This window comes from Neopsephotus bourkii, unplaced genomic scaffold (assembly GCF_033783945.1).
Source record: "Neopsephotus bourkii isolate Nb327-2 ecotype Australia unplaced genomic scaffold, CSIRO-AGI_Nbou_v1 NB_1060, whole genome shotgun sequence".
NCBI lineage: Eukaryota > Metazoa > Chordata > Aves > Psittaciformes > Psittacidae > Neopsephotus > Neopsephotus bourkii.
In genome coordinates this window covers 3044852-3067708 of record NW_026901548.1, presented here as the reverse complement: position 1 = coordinate 3067708, position 22857 = coordinate 3044852, and the positions used below count along the sequence as shown (strand labels likewise).

The 22857-nt window shown below is 46.1% G+C and overlaps 1 long non-coding RNA gene across 3 annotated transcripts in view; it reads left to right on the top strand.

Annotated features, from left to right (window-relative positions):
- Positions 1-22293, top strand: part of LOC133216666 (uncharacterized) — a 45005-nt gene extending 22712 nt beyond the window's left edge. Inside the window, exons 3-4 of one of the 3 annotated variants that reach the window (XR_009726693.1) lie at positions 20341-20527; positions 21001-22293. This is a non-coding gene — a long non-coding RNA (uncharacterized LOC133216666). Of the gene's footprint in view, positions 1-17755; positions 17886-20340; positions 20979-21000 lie in introns of those variants that run through there. The other 2 variants (XR_009726692.1, XR_009726690.1) reach the window with 2 other exon arrangements.
- The last annotated feature ends 564 nt before the right edge of the window (positions 22294-22857 follow it).

The window sequence follows — 22857 nt, the reverse complement described above, 5'->3', positions numbered from 1 at the left end:
GGAAAGCCCAGAGGTTTGTTGCTTGCGCTGATGTTAATAGATGCAATTCCATGACTTTACTAAGACTGCTTCATCTGCTGTGAGTGAAACTGGAGTTAAGCCTGGTTTAACACCCCCACTTTGCTCTGGGGATGAGCATTTCATTCTCAGCTGTGTTGGAGTGGCTGAAGACTTCCCAGTAATACCTCTTCTTCATTTTAAAGCTTTGATTGTTATGTCCAGCATACAGCTTGACACTGGAAATTTTTATGTGGGGCGTTAGTAGGTTCTCAAGCACAGACAAATTGATTCATGAATGGATTAATCTGATGCATCTTTTAAATGGAAAACTGACATAATTTTCCATCAGAGACCTGCTAATAAAGTACATTTACTTCGTTAATCCATTTTTTTTCTGTACTAAGTGCACTACATAAGGTATAAAAATATCAAATCAATAGCCAAAGAGTATATACAAATGAGACTGAGTGATCAGAAACCATGTGGCTTCTTGGAGGACTCCAGACTCTGTTTCGGCTGTTGAAAGACCCATTCCCAAAATCACCCTGGAACAGGGAAGCTGCAAAACCCCTGGAGCAGGCAGCGGGTGCAGCAAGCCACATGCTTCCAGGGTCTTCATGGCTTCAGCTCTCCTGCAGCCCTCCCTGTTTTTAGAAGGAGCTGCTCTGAAGGTGCTGGGGTTTTCTTCTTTATTAATTTCTTTATTATTATTGCAGAAGGAGCCACGTAGCCGGAATGTGTGTAAAAGACAAAGGCATCTTCCAGTGCAAGGAGCCTGTCCCAGCCTGCCAGGGAAGCTGCACTAAGTCCCCTTTTTCATCTGGAGTACAGCAGTGTTATTGCAAAGAAAACGCCTGCACAGCCTTCTCTCTGCAAACACTGCAACTGTCATTCGATCAGTGCAATTCTCTTGTGTGAGCTAATTTAACAAGCAGTTGCTTTGCAGGCTGTGGAGAATTGCCTCTTACCTAATAATTCTGCTAATTTGCTTAACTTCCCCAGATTGCAAACAGCCCAACTCTGAACAAGCAGCTTTCTAAATGAACCCACAGACAAGCTCTTGACAAGAGGGGAAAGGAAAGGTGGATGGCTCGGGAGGTTGAAGTTCTCAGTCTTTTATGTTTGACCTTTGGGCTAGTGTTCAAATTTGCTTGTTGGGAAAAGTGCATCAGGATATATTTTCTTCAGGGATTTATGCTACCCTTTTGCTTGTAATTATTCTCACTCGATGTCTTCCATAAATTAAAGATGCTTCTATTAGTGAGCTCCAGTCCTCTCAATTATCTTGCTTATTTGTGGCTGTGAGCTAACACCACACCATGATTGCCAGCCGTGCAAAGCTCCTGGTTGGTGGCTACAGGCAGAGAAATACATGGGAAATACAAATGTCTGAGCAATCCCAGGAAAAAATGAAAACTGCAGTAAAGGTAAATGCCAGACTATTTAAAGACAATGTTAACTATTGATTTTTTAGAGGAGACTACCTCTTCAAAGGATGGCAAGCATGCCTGCAGATACAGACCAGGCAACCTAGATGGACAGCAGAGAGAGGGAGGAGAGCGATCTAGGAAGACAGAGATTTTCTGGGAGAGCAAAATGAACCCTTTATGACGCCTTTGGGATTAAGTTCTTTTGCAGTGTCCACCCTTCAACCCATTTAAACACCATGCCTTTTCCAAGAAATGAAGGGCAAAGAAGCAGTGATAAGCAATAAAGAGATAAGCAGCAAAGTACTCGTTTCACCGGTGTTTCCCAGTGAAAAATGAACCCTCAAGCACACCCCGTGATTTGTTGTCGAAGTGGCAAAGCTTACCCAAGTTCCTGATTTTGCTTCCAGCAGAGATGTTCATTGCTCATTCTCACACCATGGAGCAACTCGGATGCATTATGCGGCGCTTGCTCTTCCCACCAGCACCTGCCTGCACGCGTGGTGAGACCACCATCCAATATATCTTGTTAAAAAATGCATATATATGTACATATGCATTAAATATGCATGTCTATATGTGTATATATATACTTACCTTGTGGCCTGTGGTGTGATATCCCTGCTAACGCACCTGGAAGCAGATATTCCTGGCCTCAGATGTGTGCATCTGCAGGGAATTGTGCCTTTCAAGCTGTAGCGCAGAGATGATGCTGTACGTGGTGCTTGAGGAAAACGGCATGATAAGAATTTAGTTAGGGGATTTAAAGCATCTTCCAGGCCTGCATTTTCAAAAAGGGAAACTTCTTACCTCGATGGGTGTTTTGGAACTGGAGCAATCAAGGTTTTAATCCAGTCAAGTGTAGTGTCAGAGAGGGTAAGTTAATTTTGCAGCTGAATATAACACCTTTTTTAAAGGCTAATTTGGGTCTTAAAAGAGAAGTTATTACACATATCCACACAGCAAAGGGGATGGGTGACACTGGTGAGGTTACTACTGACTTTGGCAGGTTTTAAAGTGGGTACTGTTTCCCCTCTACAAGTCTCTTGGGGGCTTCAGTTTGATGATCCCCAGAGGTCTTGCAACTGCAGCTCTCCTTCTTTGGCAGCCAGCTCCAGCTGCAGAAAACCCCAGTTCGTGGTAGATCCTAAACACAGCACAATACAGTATTGCTGCCTGGGGTGACTTTTGGTTTCGATGTATTATTTCAATAGGCAGGTCTTCAGACAGTGTTAAATGACAGATGATACAATTTTTGAATGTGATGTTCATCTGAATTTTATTTTCTGATGTTTTGACTCATTGACTTGATGTCTCTCTATTATGCACACACCTCTGGAGATGTTGCTGGCAACGGTTATGCATAGCATTGAGTTAGTGAATAAAACCACTCCAGGAACTGCTTTGCAGATCACAGTATCGTTTTCTCTGTAATTGTCCCACAATTGGTGGAAGTTATATGGAGAGGGTGGTGTGCTCTGACAGGCTGCGTATTTTTGCAGGGTGCATCAAATCTCACTTTGGCTTCTGAGACTTATTTCTGATGGTTCTTGGGGATTTAACTTTAAGACCAATGTATTTTAGTATCCCTATATGCTCCACTGTTCATGTCATCCAGCAGCAACTGAGGATGAGCTGTCTCCTTAATATGGATAAGATACCAATTTATCTAAGTTATCACCTCCCAATCTCTCATTCATCTCCACCGTTAACTGCTGTGTTTCTGACATCCATACCTAAACTATCAGCAACTTCTTCTCCTTCAGTTGAAACCATAAGTAATTTTTGGCTGGAGCTTCTTGTTATGTATATAAAGGCTTCTTCTCCCAGCTGGAATTCAACCATCAGATGACTGAATCAGGCTCTGGACACTGCATTTTAAACCCACAACGTTGCACAGATCCACACAGCATACTATATCAAAAGTCTTTCTACCATCTGAAAATATATGACCAAATTAACATGTCCCAGGCTTACTTTGAACAACGCTGCAGCCCCAGTTGTGTACAGCTCAGGCATTTGACTGCAAAGTCAGCAATAATTTCCCCCTTCCTGATGCATTCCCAAACCGGCGAAACTTAGCCGTACTCCTGATATTCTCTTTATAGAAGGTCCCAGTGGTATTATGTATCAAATAAAGGTCTCATTACTTTGTTTCTGGTTCCTTCATGCCATTGCTCTCATTAATCATTCTGTTCTTCAAGCCGGTGCTACAGCCCATTAGAACTGTCTCATTCCCCATCCCTAAATTAGAGCTTCCATCCCTTGCAGTTCCTTGCTCCTCTCTGCTGCACATGCCACAGGGAGCACTGACCCACTGGGATCACTACTGATGGTGGGGCTAGTGCTGGATGTCTGGGGACCTTTTGGCTGTGAGCTCTAGACTTGAGTCTTCATGCAAAGACAATGGTCTCCCTGTTCTGCCCAGCCTTGTCTTGGGGCTCCTGGGGATGCTGCCGCTGCTGAATGCCCCAGTGCTGTCAGCTCTGTGCCTTGCAGCATCTCTAGATGCAGTCCCCGTCCCAACCCACTGGCCACGCAGCAGCACTTCTGTTTCCAGTGTGGGACCAGGGAGATTGTGACTTTCTCCTTTTCATTCAGGAGCACAAATGACTTGCTCAAAGCACTGCAATGTGATTCTCTTTGTACTGAGGATGCAATGCAGAAAGGTAGAGGAGCAGGAGTAGAGCAGATCCCCCCTCAGCTCTATGGATTCACCAAATCCAGTGATTTATTCATTTTAATTAGCCTTGGAATTAATGTATAAGTGTATATATATATACACACATGAATTTATATAATGACACATAATTAATTTAGAGTTTGGCATTTCAGGACAGGTAATTAAAATAGTTCATTGTTGATTAATCACTTGCGAAAGAAATTATTAGCTATATCACTGTTAGCATTATGTTTATTACTACAATTTAGGGAAATTAAGGCAGTTCACTTACATTAAATTAAACATGAAAGCACAGCTGTAACATACTCTATAGACAATATCTATTTACTCAGAGAGCAAATGTGATGTGTCCATTACTGTACATTTGCTAGGTCATACATCTTGGATGGCCTCTTTGTGTCACCGACAGGAACATAATACTGACACACAGACAATTCCCATCTCTTTCCGTAAATATAAAAATAGGATCTGCTGGACTTCAGCACTTGCTCTGCACTGCAGTGCTCCAAGCAGCTCGTACTGGTTTGTGGATGCTGAAGGCAGCTCGGACCCATGTGAGATGCAGGGTGGCTCTGCAGCACTGCAGCCAGACGTGGGGAGTGGGGAGCTAACAGAGACATACAAAATGTAACCCCCCAAAAACAAGAAGTGGGATAGAAACTCAAGTTTTCACTCCTCAGCAAGACCCCGGGTCACCATTTTGAGCCAGATTAGAGCCAAACTGCACAGAAACGGAATAAATCTCAGTCTGACTCTATGAAGTGCTAAAGGCTTAAACACATCGTTTAAGTGTAAGTTGAATTTGATTTTTAAGCAGCTCTCTGCTGGGGTGGGGAAGGATTTTGCCCTGTGGGGAAATAGGTATCCCTTGCTTTTGACAACTGTTTTGTCTGGAGGATGTTCAGCCTGGAGTGAAAGGGAGCAATAGGGAGACATCAGTGGAGATGAAGAGGACCCAGAGCACCTCATGTCACGTTTCCTGGATCTGTCTCTCTGTGGTTTTATAGCTATGGGAAACAATCTATAATTAGGTGTATAAAATAGGCCTCTGATCTCCTTGCTTCTGGCCCAAAAGAGCCTGAAATTGATAACTCAATTATCACTGCTGGAAATACAAATAAATTAAAAGTACCTGGTAGGAGGAACTCTAACAGAAGGACATCCATTCAGCATAGCAAATGCTGCTCTTTAATTGCAAGCTCAGAGGCAGTTAAAGCCCCAGGGATCAGGCTGGAGCAGGAGGGGGTGCAGGCTGAGCCTTTCCTCTTTGGATACATGGGAGCAGTGCTGCTTAGTGTGATGGAGCCAAGTGTCCCTACTGAGCTGCTGGGGTGGCGAGATCCCCTTCTCAACCCAGGAGCAATGTCACAGTGAAAGCTTTGGAAGTGGTGAGTGACATCCTCTAGGAAGAGGGGGATGTGGTGGATAACCAAGCTTAGCTTGGTTGTGGGGTGCGGAAGGGACAGGTTTGGTTTGAAGGGTTTTTAGCATAAGAAAATAATTTGTGCCTAATCCCATCCCCTGCAAATTCCTGGGAGTTTTTGTTCTGAATTTACAAGCAGAGCAATGTGGGATGCTGTGGGTCTTCCTTGTTTTTTGCCAAGTCATCTAGCATTTACAAACCCCCCTCTTTCTACCCAGGCTTGTTTTTAATGACTCCTGTGCTGAATTAACAGTCTCCACCGGTGTGACAATGACAGCAGTCACTAATGACCACTCTGTTTGTCTAAGCCACATGCTGAGCACTGATTTCAGTCCCTGCCACAGCCTCTCTTTGCAAAACGGCTTCTGGGTCTTTTCAAGCCATTTAAAATGTGTAGGATGAACTGGCCTGTCCATCGCTGCTCCTTTCATATTCTGCTGCCTGGAAGTGTCCTTGAGTCAACATGGAGCTCCTGTAGGGAAGTGTGACCTGGAATGATGGGAAGACTTCGAAACTTCATATCCCATTCTGACAACCCACTCAATAACCAGTGAAATTGTATTTAAACAAGCTGCCCTTTGGTGCAATCTCAACCAGATCAGAAGGGCAAGTACAGCTTGTGGAAAGCTCTGTTTTAACAAGGCAGCACACTTCGTGGCTCCATGGAGAGCGTGTGACAGTGCAGACCCATGGGATCTGTGCAGGTATTACTTTATAGAGGAAAGCAAAAGTACTCCAGATGATGCCCAAAATCTTTGTGCCAAATCCATCCCACCAAATCACACTGAACAGGGCGTTTTCTCTGTTGAAACTGATTTTCAGATGAGGGAAGGCATAGATTTAGCTTTCTGTAGTGCCAGTGCAGGGTTCAAACAATGCAAAATCCAGCCAGGGTCACACGCACCCTGTGACTGCTGGGCAGGGGAGGAGGCATCACCCAGGGAGGGTGCCAGCTCTTCTCATCCCAAGCTCTGTTCCTCCCACTCTCCCTGCCCATAGGCATGCATTGCTTTCCTGATGGAGCAAAACAGGGCAACGCAATAATATTCACTTCATAAATATGACATGTTTTTACTTAGGCAGCAATATTGCCCATGAAGAAGCCTGGTGCACATCTTCCTTCCACTGCCCATCATGTGGGGCAGTTGTTAGAGCAATTCTGTCTGAAAGCTTTTAGCTCCCATATCTGATGATTTATATTTGTGCTGTAATAGCCAGATATGGCAATAAGAGTAAGGATTTAACCATTTTAATGAAAGTAACTTTTTCTGCATCCAAATCAATTTGCTAAGTTTGGACGGTGGAAAATGGGACTGGATTTGGCCAAGCTTTTCATGTGCCCGTAACAAAAAGGTACAAGGCATTTCATAAGACCTAGCTTGACATAATAAAACTTTCAATAAGTGATATCTGCATAACTAAAGACAATAGGAGCAGCCCAACCTGAAGGAAAAGGGTTTTACAGGAATTAGTGTCTCGCTGTCACATCTGTAAAAGGGACACAAGCATTTTTCAGATCTTTGCACATTAATGGCTGTATTTGATTCAAAATACAGTCAGTGAACCCTCAGTAAATGGAATTAAATGGTATGTGTCTGATTTGAGGGTGACAATCCACCAATTGTTTCTTGTTTGAATTACTACCTGCGTGGCTGGGCACAGCAGTAATTGAAACTATAATGTTTCATTCCCCTTTAGCTATAATTTATCTGAAAAGTTCATTCACTGCTATTCTATTCTCCTTCCTGAAATCTCTCCCTTTGCCAGTACTGTGCTGCCAGGGACCACATGCTTTCTGTGAGTCAGGGTTTTGTCCTGGTTTGGGCTCAGCAATTGAAGCCCATGAGCATCCTGCCTTTCCCTGGACCAGCCCCATCTGCTCCCAGTTCTGCAGGACATGGAGATCCCTTTATTCACCCCGAGGGCTCTGCTTTGCCTCTGGCACATCCTGACAAGGTTCTTCAGGTTTCCCTTTAAAACCAAGAATTCGCAGTGGTTTTTGGACTGCCTTATGTTGTGTGACCATGATTATCATCTGCACGGCCTGGACTTACTTGTACAGCAATAGCTGAAAGATATCAGAGGTTACTCTTTCTCCATCTGTGCCTTGTTTTATTGCTTTACATGGTTCTTATATGCTATGCAGAGGTGGCTGTGGCAGCACTGGGCACATGCTAGGGGTAGGGATTGCCTCCTTCTTGACACTGCCCATTTATAAGCAATTTCTAGTCTGTTTTCACCCAATATTGATAAACAGAATGATGAAAGAAGAAGAAGAAAAAAGGAACGTATTTTATTCACCCATAAAGTCTGACATTTCCAAAGATGGAATCAAATTATCCTCCTCATCTATCTGCAATAGCTGTATTGCTGGCTAGGTATGACTTTAGAGTAATGACACCTGGTAATGGCACCTAATTTCTGAGCTATCAGAACAAGCTGGTCTGGGAAAAACAGGGTTATTTTCCTTAAAGATTATACAAACCTTAAAAGCCAGACTGTGTCCCAAGATGATAGCACTTCTTTCTCCCATGGGACCAGGCTGGAAATCCCTGGAAAGCCCTTGTCAGAAATGGGGCACATTCTTGGCAAAGACATTTTCCAAAGGCATTTGTATCTTCTTGAGTTGGTGCTGCTGCCTCTGGTCTAGTTGCAGTTCAGGAGTGATGAACGTTGTGTTTTGAACTTGGTTTTGGGGTGATTTAGATGAAAATCCTATGTGGCTCATGCACAATTTGTCTGGGAACGTGGAGGTGTCATGGGGAATTGCAGGGAAAGGCAGACACAGAGGGATGGAAGGAGGATCAAAGAGGAGACCATAGGAAAGAGGCTAATGAAACTTAAACAAGAATTAGGGCTGCTGGTTCCCAAATACCACAGTGCTCATGGCTGGGCTGATGAGCCCTGGGGAAAGCCAAGTGCTGGAGTAAAGCTGGCAGCTGAGATTGGGCTGCAAACCTGGAAGTGACACTGCAAGGAGGGTCCTCAGCACCTCCAAGCCCCAGGGCTGGTCCCTCTCTCTGGGCATAAGAGGTTCAGAGATGCTTATGCCCTGGGAGGCATTCATGGCATTGATCTACCAACCTTCACCTCCGCCTGGGGATCCTGGCACCTTGACAAAGCATTCCCGTTTGAAACTAGGCAGAGCTAAGGAGACGGGTGGAGAATAGCAATGAGCAAGGACAGACTGGCATCTAAATGTGGAAGGAGGGTGGCAGCCCATGAGGAGAGAGCTGGGGAAGGGATGGGGACGGAGAGAGACGAAGCACCTGGGTGATGAGTTCTGAGAGGGGAACACTTCACCCAAGGGCAGAGAAGGACAGTTCCTCCCAGGGGAATTCCTGCATTTCCACAGCAGCACCAGCAGGACCCCTTGGTCCCTGTGGTGATGGCATATCAATTCCTCTCCTCCATCCTCCTCCAGACCCAAAGGGGCTTCCCTTTCCAGAGGTGATGATGTTGCAACCCATAGGGCTCTCAGCGTGCCCAAGTGTAGTAACTGTGCTGGGCAGAAAGAGAAATACCCATCCAGGTCATGGCGCTGTTTTCTCTAACCAGATCCTCACCAGCAGAAGCAATCCCAGCTGCCTCTGAAAGGAATTCCACCCAGAATGAGACCTCAAGAGTTACTCTATGGTATTCTCCCACTACTTCCATGCTTTCACACATACACCATTGCATACACACTGGGCTGGCTGTGTTAGGGACTGTACTCCTTCATGCCTCTCATCCCAGCAGTACCAATTTAAACCACCACTTGCCTTTTCAGGTTTACCTACTAAATATTACTTCTCTCACTCGCCTTAGAGTGCAGGCTGAATAATTAGAGCAAAAGGCTGCATTTCTCAAAATAAAGCTGGGATTTGTAAGTGCCAGAGGATGTCGGTGGTGCTGGAAGGGAAAGGTAATTGACATTCCATTCGGGAAGCCTCTTCAATAACTTGGGCCCTGGCTGCTTTGGATTTATTGTCAGTGGTGCAGTACAGGCAGGGAATATTGTGATCCTTGCAAGCAAGCAAACAGCACAACCAAATGCAACCAGAGCAGAAGTTTAGCTCTACCGTGTTTCTGATGGCAGAGAGGGACCAGCTGTGACTTTGCTGATATTCCAGCTCTTTTGTACCTGCCACAATGTTAGAGCATTACAGTGAAAAAAAAAGCCAGTAAACGGGACTGAAAAGTCCCATCAGCAAACCCAGGACCTGGCAGATGAAGCCCAGGAGGTGCTTAGTGCGCAGTCATCCCTGGGGTGCTGGGGGAATGGGGCTGTGTGGGCTATGGCTGCTCCAGGACACCCTGAAACACAGCAGTGGAGTCCCACTGCCTGCAGTGGTGCTCAGTAACACAGCTCTGATCAACTGCAGGCTCCCATGGGCTTGCCAGGATTTCCAGACAAGTGATGGAGAGAATTTGTGTGGCATCCCACACCCCACCGTGGTGAGAGGAGAGCCTGTCTGCTCGCCAGCCCACATGCCATAGATAACTAAATACCTGTATATGTGCGAGAGAGAGATATGCACCCACACTGCTGCAAATGCAGTATATATTGGTGCACAGCCTTGGTTAACCCTTGCCTGAGTCACTCCTTCTCTGCAACAGAATGTGCATTAAATGATACTCTTAGAAGATGAGTTTGCACCAGCCCCTCCGCAGCTTCGGCTCAAAGGGCAGCTTTGATGTCCTTGCTATTGGGATGTTTCCAAAAGGGAACAAATTGTTGTCCCTTATCCCAGTCCTCCTGTTACAAGTTGCTTGGTCTTTCTGAGATGGGCACTTGCTGTTGGCATTTGTAGCAGGTATTGCGGTACCCAGCAATCTAACCTTGGTGTGTCAGGGTGTTTTGCTCCCAGTTCAGTGAAAGCAAAGGCTCAGCTATTGCTCAGTCACCTGCATTTACAGAAGCACTTGCAATGCCCTGAGCACCAAACTGTTGCAAAATGGGTAATATTTTAAAGAAGAAGTTTTAAAAATCAAATTAAAGCACCATAACACAGCTCCAAGATCCCTGCTATAGCAGATGCTCCACTCTGGCAACACAGGTTCTTGATGGGTGCAGTGACCTTGGGGCAGGTTGGGCAGGGAGTGATGCTGTGAGACCCTGTGGAAACTTCCCTTTCCCCACCTGCAAAAGGCTTTGGGGAGTTTTCCAGTGATTCCCCTCAGTTACTGCTCAGTTACTAGGGGCAGAGAATGTCCTCCTTCCTCCCCTGCTATTGAAGGTGCTGTTCTCTGCCACATATGCACATTGCCACAACTTTATCACTCAGGATCTGATGTACCACACTCCTCACTTCTTCCCAGCACCTCTTTTCCCAGTCAGTGATTTTGTAAAAGGGTGTCTCCAGCTCTCCCCTCATTGTACCTCTGCTTCCACACTGTAATTGGGTGTCTTGTGGATTAACTGCTGCCGAGAGAGCAGCACCTATGGTGCATCTAAATAGCTAATTCTTTCAGGATCTGATTCAGGTCTTGCTTCCAGTGATCTCAGCTTCGCTGCTGCAGTGGGAACACAGTGTTAGATGTGTTGACGTGAAGGAGAGAAACACTTGGGAGCATCAGGTGCCGCATGGGAAAGGGGTTGGCAGGCTGCACCCTGGCTGCCCTCCACCCCTGCTGCCCTGGGCATCGAGGTCTCTGGTCCTCCTGCTGCTGCCCATCTAAGTTTGGGGCATGCCTTGGGCTCAAAGCAATGTCTGTCCTCCTGGGATGCCGAGCTTCTGCCCAGGAGATGATGAGCACAGCTCATCCCCCGTGGTGTTACGGACACCCCTCCTTGACTCCAGCTCAAATGGCAAGGCCCTGCCGTGATATCGTGCCCATGTCCCTAGATATTTTTCCATGCTCCAAAGGCACACATGCACCTCATCCCCTTGACCTGAGGACATGAAGCACTAAGAACTGGAGGTGCAGCTAAATGCCTCCCCTTGCAGGGCTGAAAAGGGGAGGGTGGATGGAAGGGCTGCCCATATCTGTCACTGCCAAGGAGCAGGTTGTACCCTGATGCTTTCCTCTGATCCAAGCAGGGTTTCCCTGAAGTACACCCAGAAGAGAGGGGGAGCCCAGCACTTCAGGTGCAGTTGGTCCCCACGACCCCACACTCACGCACATACCCAGGAGAGGGTGTACCTTCATTCTGCACCCACTGTGTAGCTCCAGGGGTGCTTTGGGAATGCAGTGAAATGATTAGATTTAGCAAAAGCCTGGGAAGCACTTAATCCGTGATTATCTGCAAGCCACTTATCCCATGGAAAAGTGTCTGCAGGGAGCCAGGCGTGGGGCAGGGAGGCTCCAGCAGCATTTAGAGCCAGTCACAAAGATTGCCTTGAGACAGCAAGCTGCAGGCACCGCGATCTTCTGCTTCTGGCTGTGAGCAGGGGGGCCTGACCCAGCATCATGGACCCTGCTGCAATCAATGGGATGTTCATGGGAGCTGGACTGTGCACTGAGCAAAGCCTCTGGTGGGACAGTGATGGAGGAGAGCAGCCAGGACACGCAGCTGCACTGCCCATGTAAGCCACTGGGGCTGTCACCACAGGTCCTATGGTCACCGGGGGTCTGGCCACCACACGCTGGCACGTAATTCCTGACCTCAAGCCGAAAGTATAACTCTTTCTGCCACATCTGACATTTAGCTGCACGGCGATCCCTGCCAAGGAATTGCCATCGTTTCAGTCCTGCTCCCAGCTACCGCTCTGATTTATATTTTTGTTTTTATCCCATTTTTCTGACTTGTTTTGGTAGGGTGGACAAAATGTTCTCACTCAAGACGGATGACAGTTTGCCGATAAGAGGAGCAACTTATCACAAACGGCTCCGATTCTTTCTCAAATGCTTAGTCTGTTGGAACAGCTTTAAAGTCTAATGTGCTATTGTAGGTTAGCCCCAAATCTGCTTTCCCTCCTGTATTTCATACTTTATGGCTCCCAGCATCAGTCCTTTTAAAACAAAACCACTTCAATCTTTGCTCAGCTCATCCGTGCTTTTCTTCCCATTCTTTTGTGTTCCCTTTTCCCTCCTCTGAATTTGAAACTTCTTTTTGGTGTGGCAAATAAAATAAACACCATTGAGGAGTGACCTCTTGGAAGCTTGGTGTCCTTGAGTCTAACTTTAGAAATCATTTGTCACTGGCACAGAAATGTGCACTGCAATCAGAATTAGCTGCCAGAATATTCCCCCCCCCCCATACTATTATATTGTAATTTGAGTGACGTTCTTGATAATACTTCAGGTTCTGCAGCCTTCCCCCCCCATGCCCAATGCACTGGGAAAGGAAAATTCTGTCTTATTCTGGTTAAAAAAATCCTTTCTTTATTATTATTTATCATATAGAAAATAAATGAGAAGCAAAAAAGAGACAAGGAAGTTGAACAGCGTTGAGCTCTGGAGATAAGCCCAGTAGGCTAAGAGGGTATTATACACTTGGTTTTAGTTCAGCAAAACCAGGACATGCTACCAGAATTGGGTGAATAATTTGCAATTATTAATTTGGGCCGGAATAATTCAGGTTATTTCAAAACTGGCTGCTTTATTGAGTGAAATGCCCTCTTCTGCTGGTGATTTGGATGCTAATAAAGCATTACATGCTCGGATCAGGTGTGTTCACCCCTTGAAAACGTAGCTTTTGTAGCAGAATCACTTTTGGTGTGAAAAGCGGCTATTTTGATGCAACCATTTATTGCTAAGGCTCAGGGTGGGATGCAGTGGTGAGCAGCTCAGGCATGTTCAAAGTGGTGCCTGAAGATCAAGGTTCAGACCTCCTCCTCTGCCATGTAGTGGTGTGACCAGAGCTCGCTTCAGGTGCCCGTGCTCATAGCTGTGTTGCAGATCTGCTCCGATGTGTGTGACAGGGCTGCATCAGGGCTCTGTCAGAATTCACCTGGGGTTGAGTACTGGTGGATAATCCATCGGATTGCTCCCTCTGCCCTCCGCTAAACAGACAGTATTAATTTCTATACATCAGTGCAAACCCCAGTGGCTGAAACCACCCTGCATGTACCAGAGTGACCGAAACTGAAAGAGGGGATCCTGAGCTGAGCTCTTAGGCAGAAGCTCTTCCCTGTGAGGGTGCTGAGGCGCTGGCACAGGGTGCCCAGAGAAGCTGTGGCTGCCCCATCCCTGGCAGTGCTCAAGGCCAGGTTGGACACAGGGGCTTGGAGCAAGCTGCTCCAGTGGAAGGGGTCCCTGCTCATGGCAGGGGTTGGAACTGGATGAGCTCTAAGGTCCCGTCCAGCACAAACCAGCGTGGGGTTCTGTGATTGTATGAGATCTCTGCTGCATGCACATTGGCTGCAGGACAGCATGGAGGGACAGGGGACATCATCCTCCTTGCACCCCCTTGGGTGCAACATCAGTCATTGCACCCCAGAAAGTTCCTGAAGTCCTTTGAGGAGCTCCTGCTCCCACCCAGAGGACTGCAGTGGGTTTGCATCACCCCAGGCTGGGAAAAGCAAGCTCCTGATCACTGGCTTTGCATCGTGGGTGAGAACTGTACAGGGACCCCACTTGAATTAATACATTCTAGTGGAAAAGCCTCTGGATTTGCAGCATTTACTGAGAGGAGAAGGAGTCGGTGTCCTGAAACTGGGGCAGCTGAAGCTGCTGCACATCAGTTGTTCAGGGGTCAGGTCCCTTGGAGGATTTTTGCACTCCATTTTCAAGCCTTGAAAGACCTTTTTGGGGCTCAAAATACAGCTGCCAGCCCCCGTTGCTGATCACATCAGTACAAACACCTCTCACGTGTATTTGGAAGGGAGTTTTCTGGTGGAAAGCAGAACGGCCTGGTCCTACTTGCGGGTGTCAGGGGAGGGTTCATTTATCAGGCACAGCAGAGCATCGCTCCTTGATGCCACCGGAAAGTGGCTGCACCTGAGCAGCACCAACCTCTCCCAAAGGGGATTTAACAGCTGCGCCCTGGCTGATGCAGAGCTGCGTTGAGCATCCCAGTGGGTACCACACGGATCCTGCCATCGCAGGAGGCATCATGAGCCGCAACCTGCAGCCACCTTGCAAACCTCTCCCAAGGTCAAATCCCTACAAGCAGCATGAAGGAGCCTCCTGGGACCCTTAAGACTAACAAAGCTTGAAATTCAGGTCTAAACACATGTACAGGCAACAAGGTGCCTCTATCACACCCTGTTGTTACCTGGAAATAGGGTGCGTGGTGTCTTGTAAGGGCACAAACTTCATTTTCCCTGTGCTTGAACCCCCCACCCTGCACTGGCAGCTCCCCCTCTGACTTCCCAGGCTCTGTGAGTGCTGAGGCAATTGAAGGAGACACGTTCATGTCTCTGTGTGATGGAGTTATCCTCCTTGCAGTAAATAAATGTCTGTGTGTGTACTTCTTGCTTGTATCTGGAGAGGAGGTACCGTGCACCCGGCTCTTGCAATTTTTCATCCTCCTGGAGGGAAAATATGATAGGGAAAGCTTAAAAATTAAAAAAAGACAGAGTGAACAGCCATAGGTAGCACCTTTTTCAGCACAATCCACCAATTATTTTCCTTCCTCTGCCTTTTTTAATTTTAGAGCTTCTTCTGAATGTAGGTCCCAGGTCAGCCAGGCATTAAGGCACTTCGGAAGTACCTCAACTTTAAACCATAGCCCGTGGAAAGGACACTAATCATCTCTCGCATCTTCAGCTAAAGACACAGCATTTTATCTGGGATCCAGAGTGTGTCTATAAATATCAGCCCATCTCGCAGCCAGGCAATTGCTCGGTCCATTACAGAAACAGGGAATCTAAATCACGGAGCTGGCCAGGGTTCGCCTATGGTTAATCTTTATAATAGGAGGGAGCTGGACCGAAATCTCTGCATAGCTGAGCTGGCAGGAGGTGCAGAGGATATATACAGTTCAAACACCAGGGAAAGCTATTCCAACAAAGACACCCAGGATAATCCAGATTCTCTCACAATCCCATGGGACATCTCAGGACAAAGGTACCTGCAGGATCTGCTCTTGAGGTGTGCAGGTAGAGGACATATCTCAAGGGGATCCTTCAGAAAATAAGATCAGCAAAACCCTATTTCTCAGTTCTTCTGCTGATGGAGGAAGCTGGATGGTGCCAAGGATTTTGTGTATGATTGAGAGGTCTGTAAAAAGCAGGAATAGTTGCCAAAATCTAATGTGGCTCTTTCTTTACAGAAAAACATCTCAAAGTTATCAAACATTGACAAAGTGAGACCAAAATGTGATCGTCTCAATGTGTTTTGCATGTCTATATCTCACAAACTGCCCTGCTCGGGCTGCTTTTCTGGTTGATTTGATGGGGGTTTGGTCAAATCTGTGAGGGATGTCAATGCATTGGGTTGTGGCTCCTTGGCAAGGATTTGGTCTTGGGGTTGGCATATATGGCGTGTGATCCTCCTCCAGGATCAGCCACCACATGGCCCTGGCACAGGTCCTGCTGCTCTTTCCTATTCCCTGCATCTCTGGGGAAGCACTAGGAGATCCAGGGTGGGCAAGACCCCATTCCCATGGGACACAGAACAAGAACCCCTCCAAACGTGGAGATAAATCTCGAAGCTACTACTAACAGACAGCCAAGTCCCATAAAGTGCTGTCTGCTCTTTGGAGTGAAATGGAGATTTCTCCTGCTAATTATAAAGATGGCAGGCAAAGACCTGCGCGATATGATTTCTTACATTAAACAAATTTTATGGAGGAGAAGACTTTTAGTGGCACTATTTGCAGACCTGGCCTTTCGCCAGCTCGCTGTCGTTAAATCTGCCAATCTTAAGTATCAGCTGCACTTATTCAAAGGGGCTATAAATAAACCCCTGAAGCCTATTAAAGGAGCCAGCTTCCTCGGGCTGTTTGTCAAGCCTGTGGACAGACTGACATGGCCGGTGTTTGGATGACTCCGGCTGGTGCTGAGCATGGGCAGTGCTGAATGTCTCGGGATGGGTCTTTCACATATGCACAGATTTACCTTTTATGCTGAAATGCAACTTTTCAGTTAAAAGAAGAGATAATTTTACACTGGTAACAAATAGCACTTGTGCTGCTAGGACTGGACAAGTCGCCAACCACATCCCTGAAGCCTGGAAGTGTTAAACCATAGAATCATAGAATAGTTCGGGTTGGAAAGGATCTTAAGATCATCCAGTTCCAACCCCCCTGCCATGGACAGGGACACCTCACACTAAACCATCACATAGATGCAAGGGTTAAAAATGAACAGAGTGTGGAGAGAGGGTGAGAGACAGTGCTGGGATGTTTTATAAGACAAGGAGGTGTTTTAATGTAAAATACAGAGAAGTCCTCCCTCCGAGGATGTTGGTATGCTACCAGACACACTCAGCACTCCGAGGATGTTGGTATGCTACCAGACACACACAGCACTGCCACTGTTCTGGCTCTCCTCTGGAATTTGCCTAGTAAAACACTGCCAAGCCCACAGGCTTTGAGTGCCCCCTTCCACACTGAGATTCCCGCAGGCTGCAGGCAGGATGCTCCAGGATGCAGCAGCCGTGCTCCATGTGGCTGCTGTAGCCCCTATGAAAAATGGCTGATGGTACTAATGTGTGGTTAATGACCCGTGGTCCAGAAATGACTAAGATGCGGGAATTAAATTTACAATCAACTTCCTTTTTTGGCTGTTTTTTTCCTCTTCCCCCTGAAACCTTGAAACTGAAGTTCTTAATGACGAAAGTCCATGAAAGTACCTCTTGGCCTCCAGGCAGGGCAGGTGACGCAGGCAGCCGCAGGACTGAAGTTGGGTGCTGTCACCGTGCCAGGCGTGACACGGGGCTGCTTCGGTGGCAGGGTAAATTGATGACACAATCTCAGAGAGCTCACTACTTGATGCCAGGTTTATTTTTGTAAGTGCAAACTAATGAAATTTAGAGGTTTCAATAATAAAATGATAAAAAAAAATAGAAAAGGTAGAAGCTACAATTTAAAAATGAAATTCATAACTGAAGAGAGCACCGATTGCATTAAGGAAACGAGCTGCTCAGGCTTTTTCCCAGAACAGCCCCTATGCTTTTTGGCAGGAGGCTCAGGGATTCAGCTTGTATTAGTGAAGCTCCTGGCTCTGCACAAGCAATGGACCAGGGCTGGGAGCAATGGGGTCTGTGCAGGGTCTCTGCAAACACTGCATCATCCATCTGTCCTGGGCTTAAACAGGGGGAAACTGCCGCAAGGGGTTCGGGATGCTGCTAGCCCTGCAGCAGTCACTGACCTCTCTAGACAGCATTTATCCCTTTCCCATTCCCCCGCAGCCCAGCTGAGGGAGGACATCACTCATCATGCTCTGCGTTTTAAAAGGTAACAAAGAAGATGTTTAAAATACAGTGAAAGGGAAGGAAAAATAAGCATAACCCCACTGCAGAGGCATCCCAGAAAATGAAGGTGAGTATCCAGGAGGAAAACCATTCAAAGAAATAGACAACCTTGAACATCTCCCCACAGGAAGGATGCATAATTTAGAGCAACCTGGAGGCATTTTGTAGCTTGTTTATTTTACAGACTTTCTGCTCTCTTCTCTTGTACTTCACCACTTCTCTGCTTACAGTCTTGCCCCTAAATTCTCTGCTGGATTCAAGAAGATGGAGGGTTATTTTCAAGAGCAGGGACAGGCACATCCCCAGCCACTGAGCCCAGCAAGGGCTGAGCCTGAAGAATTGCTGTGCTTTGATATGCTAACCATACATTAATGTGCACAACTTGCAAATAAAACCACCCCGATGGGACACTTCAAAACCATCACAAGTCTCTGTTCCAAGCCCTGGCTGCAGCCTGTTTAGGACCTGCAAGAACAGATTCAGGTGTGTGTGGGGGGGTGTCTTGTGTTTTTTTATTTGCTTTCCAATAAAGCCTGTTAAAATGAGCACAGTGCTGGTGGGAGCATTCTTCTTTCCATCATTTATTGGCCATCCTGTCTCAACAGGGATGTCCCAGTTGACTGGGTGATAGTGAATGAGATGCCCATCTGCACGTCTGGGTGATAGTGAATGAGATGCCCATCTGCAAGACTGGGTGATAGTGAATGTGATGTCCATCTGCAAGACTGGGTGATAGTGAATGTGATGTCCATCTGCAAGACTGGGTGATAGTGAATGTGATACCCATCTGCTAGACTGGGCCAGAAGGAGGATTCGGGGAATGGCAGACCTCCCAGCCTGACCTTGGTGCCAGGTTATGGAGCAGATAATCTTGAGTGCCATCATGTGGCACATACAGAACAACCAGGGATCAAGCCCAGTCAGCCTGGGTTTAAGAAAGGCAGGTCCTGCTTGAACTAACGTCATGTCCTTCCATGACAAGGTGACCTGCTTAGTGGGTGAGGGAAAGGCTGTGGATGTTTGTCTACCTAGACTGTAATGAAGCCTTTAGTCACAGCAGGTTGAGCTGAACATGGGAAGTGGCTGCCACGAGTAATAAAGAGGTTGGAGACCATCTGAAGCAGACCTATGATGGATTGGTTTTTGACTCATTCTGCATCCACTGCTATGTTGACCCCGAAATCCATCTGTGCTGCAACTGGGCTGAGGTTTTCCCTTCTACTGAAGATTTCCTTTTCTCCTGCTAGCTGTCTAGGCTGGTAGCCTTTCTGGAAGGAGGGATACTTGGACTGGGTGAGCAGGAACAGGCACTGGAGACCATAGAGAAGCACAGAAATCCTTTAGCATCCACCCCCATCCCTGGCCCAAGGAAGAAAATTAAGCTACTGAGAAAAGAGCTAATGAATACACCTAGGGAAATGATGGGGAGAACATTAATTGCCTGTACAGCAGTGCGGAGAGCCTGAGCAATGCAAAAAGCTGGGAACGACTAATTTATGAGTACAAATTCTACCTGGAGAACATGACTTAAACTTGGGGAGAAAAATCCATGTGCCTGGAATACTAAAATCAATAGCTGTAACCTATTTAGAAAGAATTGAGTGGGCAAAGAAGGTGCAGGAGGGACAATCAATATGAGAAGTGACATTGCTGTGTTCCGAGCACCACTAAAACATAAGAGAAAGTGACCTCAAGTACAAATAAAAGCCAAAGAAGATGCTTCTCCCGACCATCAACTCTCATTAGAAAACAGGAACTATTGGCTCCTTAAGTCACATATCTATAGTACTTAAGAAGATTTCCCTACAATGTTCTGGGGAACCTCAACTCAAATGATGTGAGCTGGAGGGCTCACACTGCTGGGTTTGGGTTTTTCTATATGCCATAGAAGAGTGTTTCCTCCCCAAAACCAGATGGTTCTTCAACAAGATCATATTGACAGCTGGAGAGCTGATCACAGATCCAAAACGTAGCTGCAGCCAGCACAGAGGTGACCCCGTTTCGATTACACGTGCTGGGCACAGACAGGAGAAAGGCTGAGCTGACAGTAGGTCCCTTTGCTTTTCATTGGTGTAAGCCAGGTCACCTGAAAGATTTAAAACAGCAAATGTGAATGATATTGGGCAACTCTTTGTTTAAAGGCACGCTGGCTTCTAGGGAATCTAGGAAAACCTCAGCGTTGGGAAAGAGAAGGTTGTTCTGGTTAAAAAGAGAAGCTCAAAGGGGAGCAAGAGTAGGTCGGAATTCACAGAGAGGAAAGAAAAGAAAGTGAGTAATAATGAACATAACCCAGCCCCAGGCAGAAGGCTGTTAGGTGAAACATATGGCTTGCAGAGCCGAGGGCAACAGGGAAGCGCTCTTTAGATACATGAGACTAAAAGTAGTTGTCTAGACAGAATAGCAGACATTAAAAAAAGAATGCATAAAAGGCAGACGCTAAATATTTAATTTCTCTATTTTGGGGAAAAAAGCTAGAGGAGGTAGCGGTGTAATGTGATGATGTGAAATATCTGTGGTTCCAGCTCAGGATGTTAAACAACTGCAGCTACAGCTAGAGGATTTTTATTGTGATCAGCAGCCCTCAGTATTCAGTGCCTGAGAGTTTTAGACTCTCTCCCAGGAGCATTCCAGGGTGAGGAGCTTTCCAGAAGCCCGAAGCAGCGCTGACACTGTGCCAATGCCTGAACATCGATGAGGAGGATGACTTGTGTAATTATAAATCTGATTGTTTGATGTTGATTTTTGCAAGAAAGAATGGGAGAGCTGATAAGGGCCTTGATTAATACCAATTTAAGGAGAATAACTAATTACAATCAACATGAGCTAATGGAAAATAGATCTTATTAAATGAAATTGATATAATTTTTCAAGAATGTGATTATAGATTTGATTGATTTAGTACATTTCATCAACACGGCCAAGTTTGACTTCTGCGAGGTGTTTAACTTAATGTTGTCTCATTTATTAGGAAGCTAAAACAATGTGAAATCAACACGGCATGAGCTAAACGGATGAAAACCCCGCTGATATGTTTAAACATATCAGAGAATCATCCCAAGTGGCTGTGTTTCAGTTCATCATTTTAAGCACATGGTAGAAAATCAAAACTCATTACAGTCAAAGCTTGCTGGTAAGATTTGGAGTAGAAGCACTGTTGGTATGTGGCTCTGCATCTTCTTCAGACCTGTGTCTTTCGTGAACCAGATATAAGCAAACACCAGGAGGTTTAATGTGGGCACACATCCAGGAACCAGTATTTCACTGGGAGGAGGAAAGATCCTATTGCACAAATGGCTAAAGCAGCAGAGTGAAGTATCTCCAGTGTTACATCTAGTGGGGCACTGCAGCTATTCCTGGTGTCCGCAACTCAAGAAGGATGGTGATGAATGGGAGAGGGCACACGAGAATGACTGAAGCATTGCAAAACATGCCTTATAGTGACAGATTCAAGGACCCCAATGCGCTTAGCTTAACAAAGAGAAGGTTAAGGGATGGCTTAATGACAATCCAGATGTATTCAGACAGAAATGCAGAAAGAGAGAGCTCTTCAATCTAATAGACAGAGCTATAAAAAGAGCCGGTGACTGGAAGCTGACACTGTAAAATCCAGGCTGGGAAGGGTATATTTTTTAAACTGGGAGAAGTAACATCAGAGCAACTTCCCCACAGATGGTTTCATCATCACTGGCCATTTCAAAGCAATTCTGGGTTTTTTTTGACATTTTAAGGCATATCCTGCCTCCACCCAAAATCACTGAATTAACAAAGAGACACCCACACCACACAGATGGGGTGGTCCTTCTTTGATTTTACACTATTCCTAATAACAACTATATGTCATCATCCTAGAGCACTGAGTGGGACAATTCACTTTTGTCAGAGTTACTGATCTGGCCTTGGTGGAGACTCACCCAGACACCTCAATGTTATTAATGCCTCATCTTTGGCAGTGGAAAGGCTGGAAAGGTACTATAAACCCAAATAAAACCATCCCTGCCGACATCTCATTGCTATAAGATAACCCCAAAACGCAGTGCCGAAGAAAGCAGCTCGAAACAAGTACGTGAAGAACCTGCAGTGGTGCAGTTAAACCGTGCTGATCCCTGTCTGCTGTTTCAGCTTGATAAAACTGTTCAGGGAAATGACACATCCGTAATCCTTAAAAGGTGCTGAAACTGTGAGTAAAAATGTGTATTTTGGTAACACTCATCTACACCCAGGGAATCGCGGAATGGGAGAGCCACGATCGTGCACAGTGAAGCTTTCTGGAGGAACTCCTCCACATCTCTGCTCTCTGGCTTGGGAGCTGCTGGAATTTCTCCTTTCATGGCAATTCTTCAGCAGGAGCCTGGCTGCAGACCCCTCACTTGGGCAGCTCCAGGAGCCCCCCACTGTCTTCTTCTGGGACTGATCCACAAACCCAAGCACACATCTCATTGTGCATCCGGATGTACTGGGAACCACACAGGTATATGTGTGTGTATACATATATATATATATATATGCAATTTAAATTATTTTTTCATTTGGATACTGGGACATTATTTCTATGTTTTCAAGCCTGAAAACAGTGGCAGGAAAAGATCTTCCTTCCAAAGAAATACTGTGATGGGTAGAGGTGAGTATATAAATGATATCCAAAAGCAGGATGTTTAAAGTTGTTTCATAGTTGATTTATATATAAGAGACTTTATGTTCTGATAAGGTCTTTACCTTTAAAAGCAAATCTTTACCTTATATAAAGAATATAAAAAAGATGTGATTTGTTATCTTCACTTGAGATGAGCAAAGAAAGACTTTTAAGCCCCTCCACTGCTTATTTGTGATTTCACTGTGGTTCTTCAATCGCAGAATCTAAGCTGTAAATTTAGGGGTCCATTCCTGAAGCTGGGAGGCTGGGACCTTGTCTTATCCCTGCTGCCCACTGGTTGAGCACCACCAGGGACTCTGGGTCCTCAGCTATGCTGGATTTAGCTCTGGCATGATTCAAGCTGTCATTGCTGTCCCCAGTGCCTGCCACCTCTTTGCTGCTGTGACCA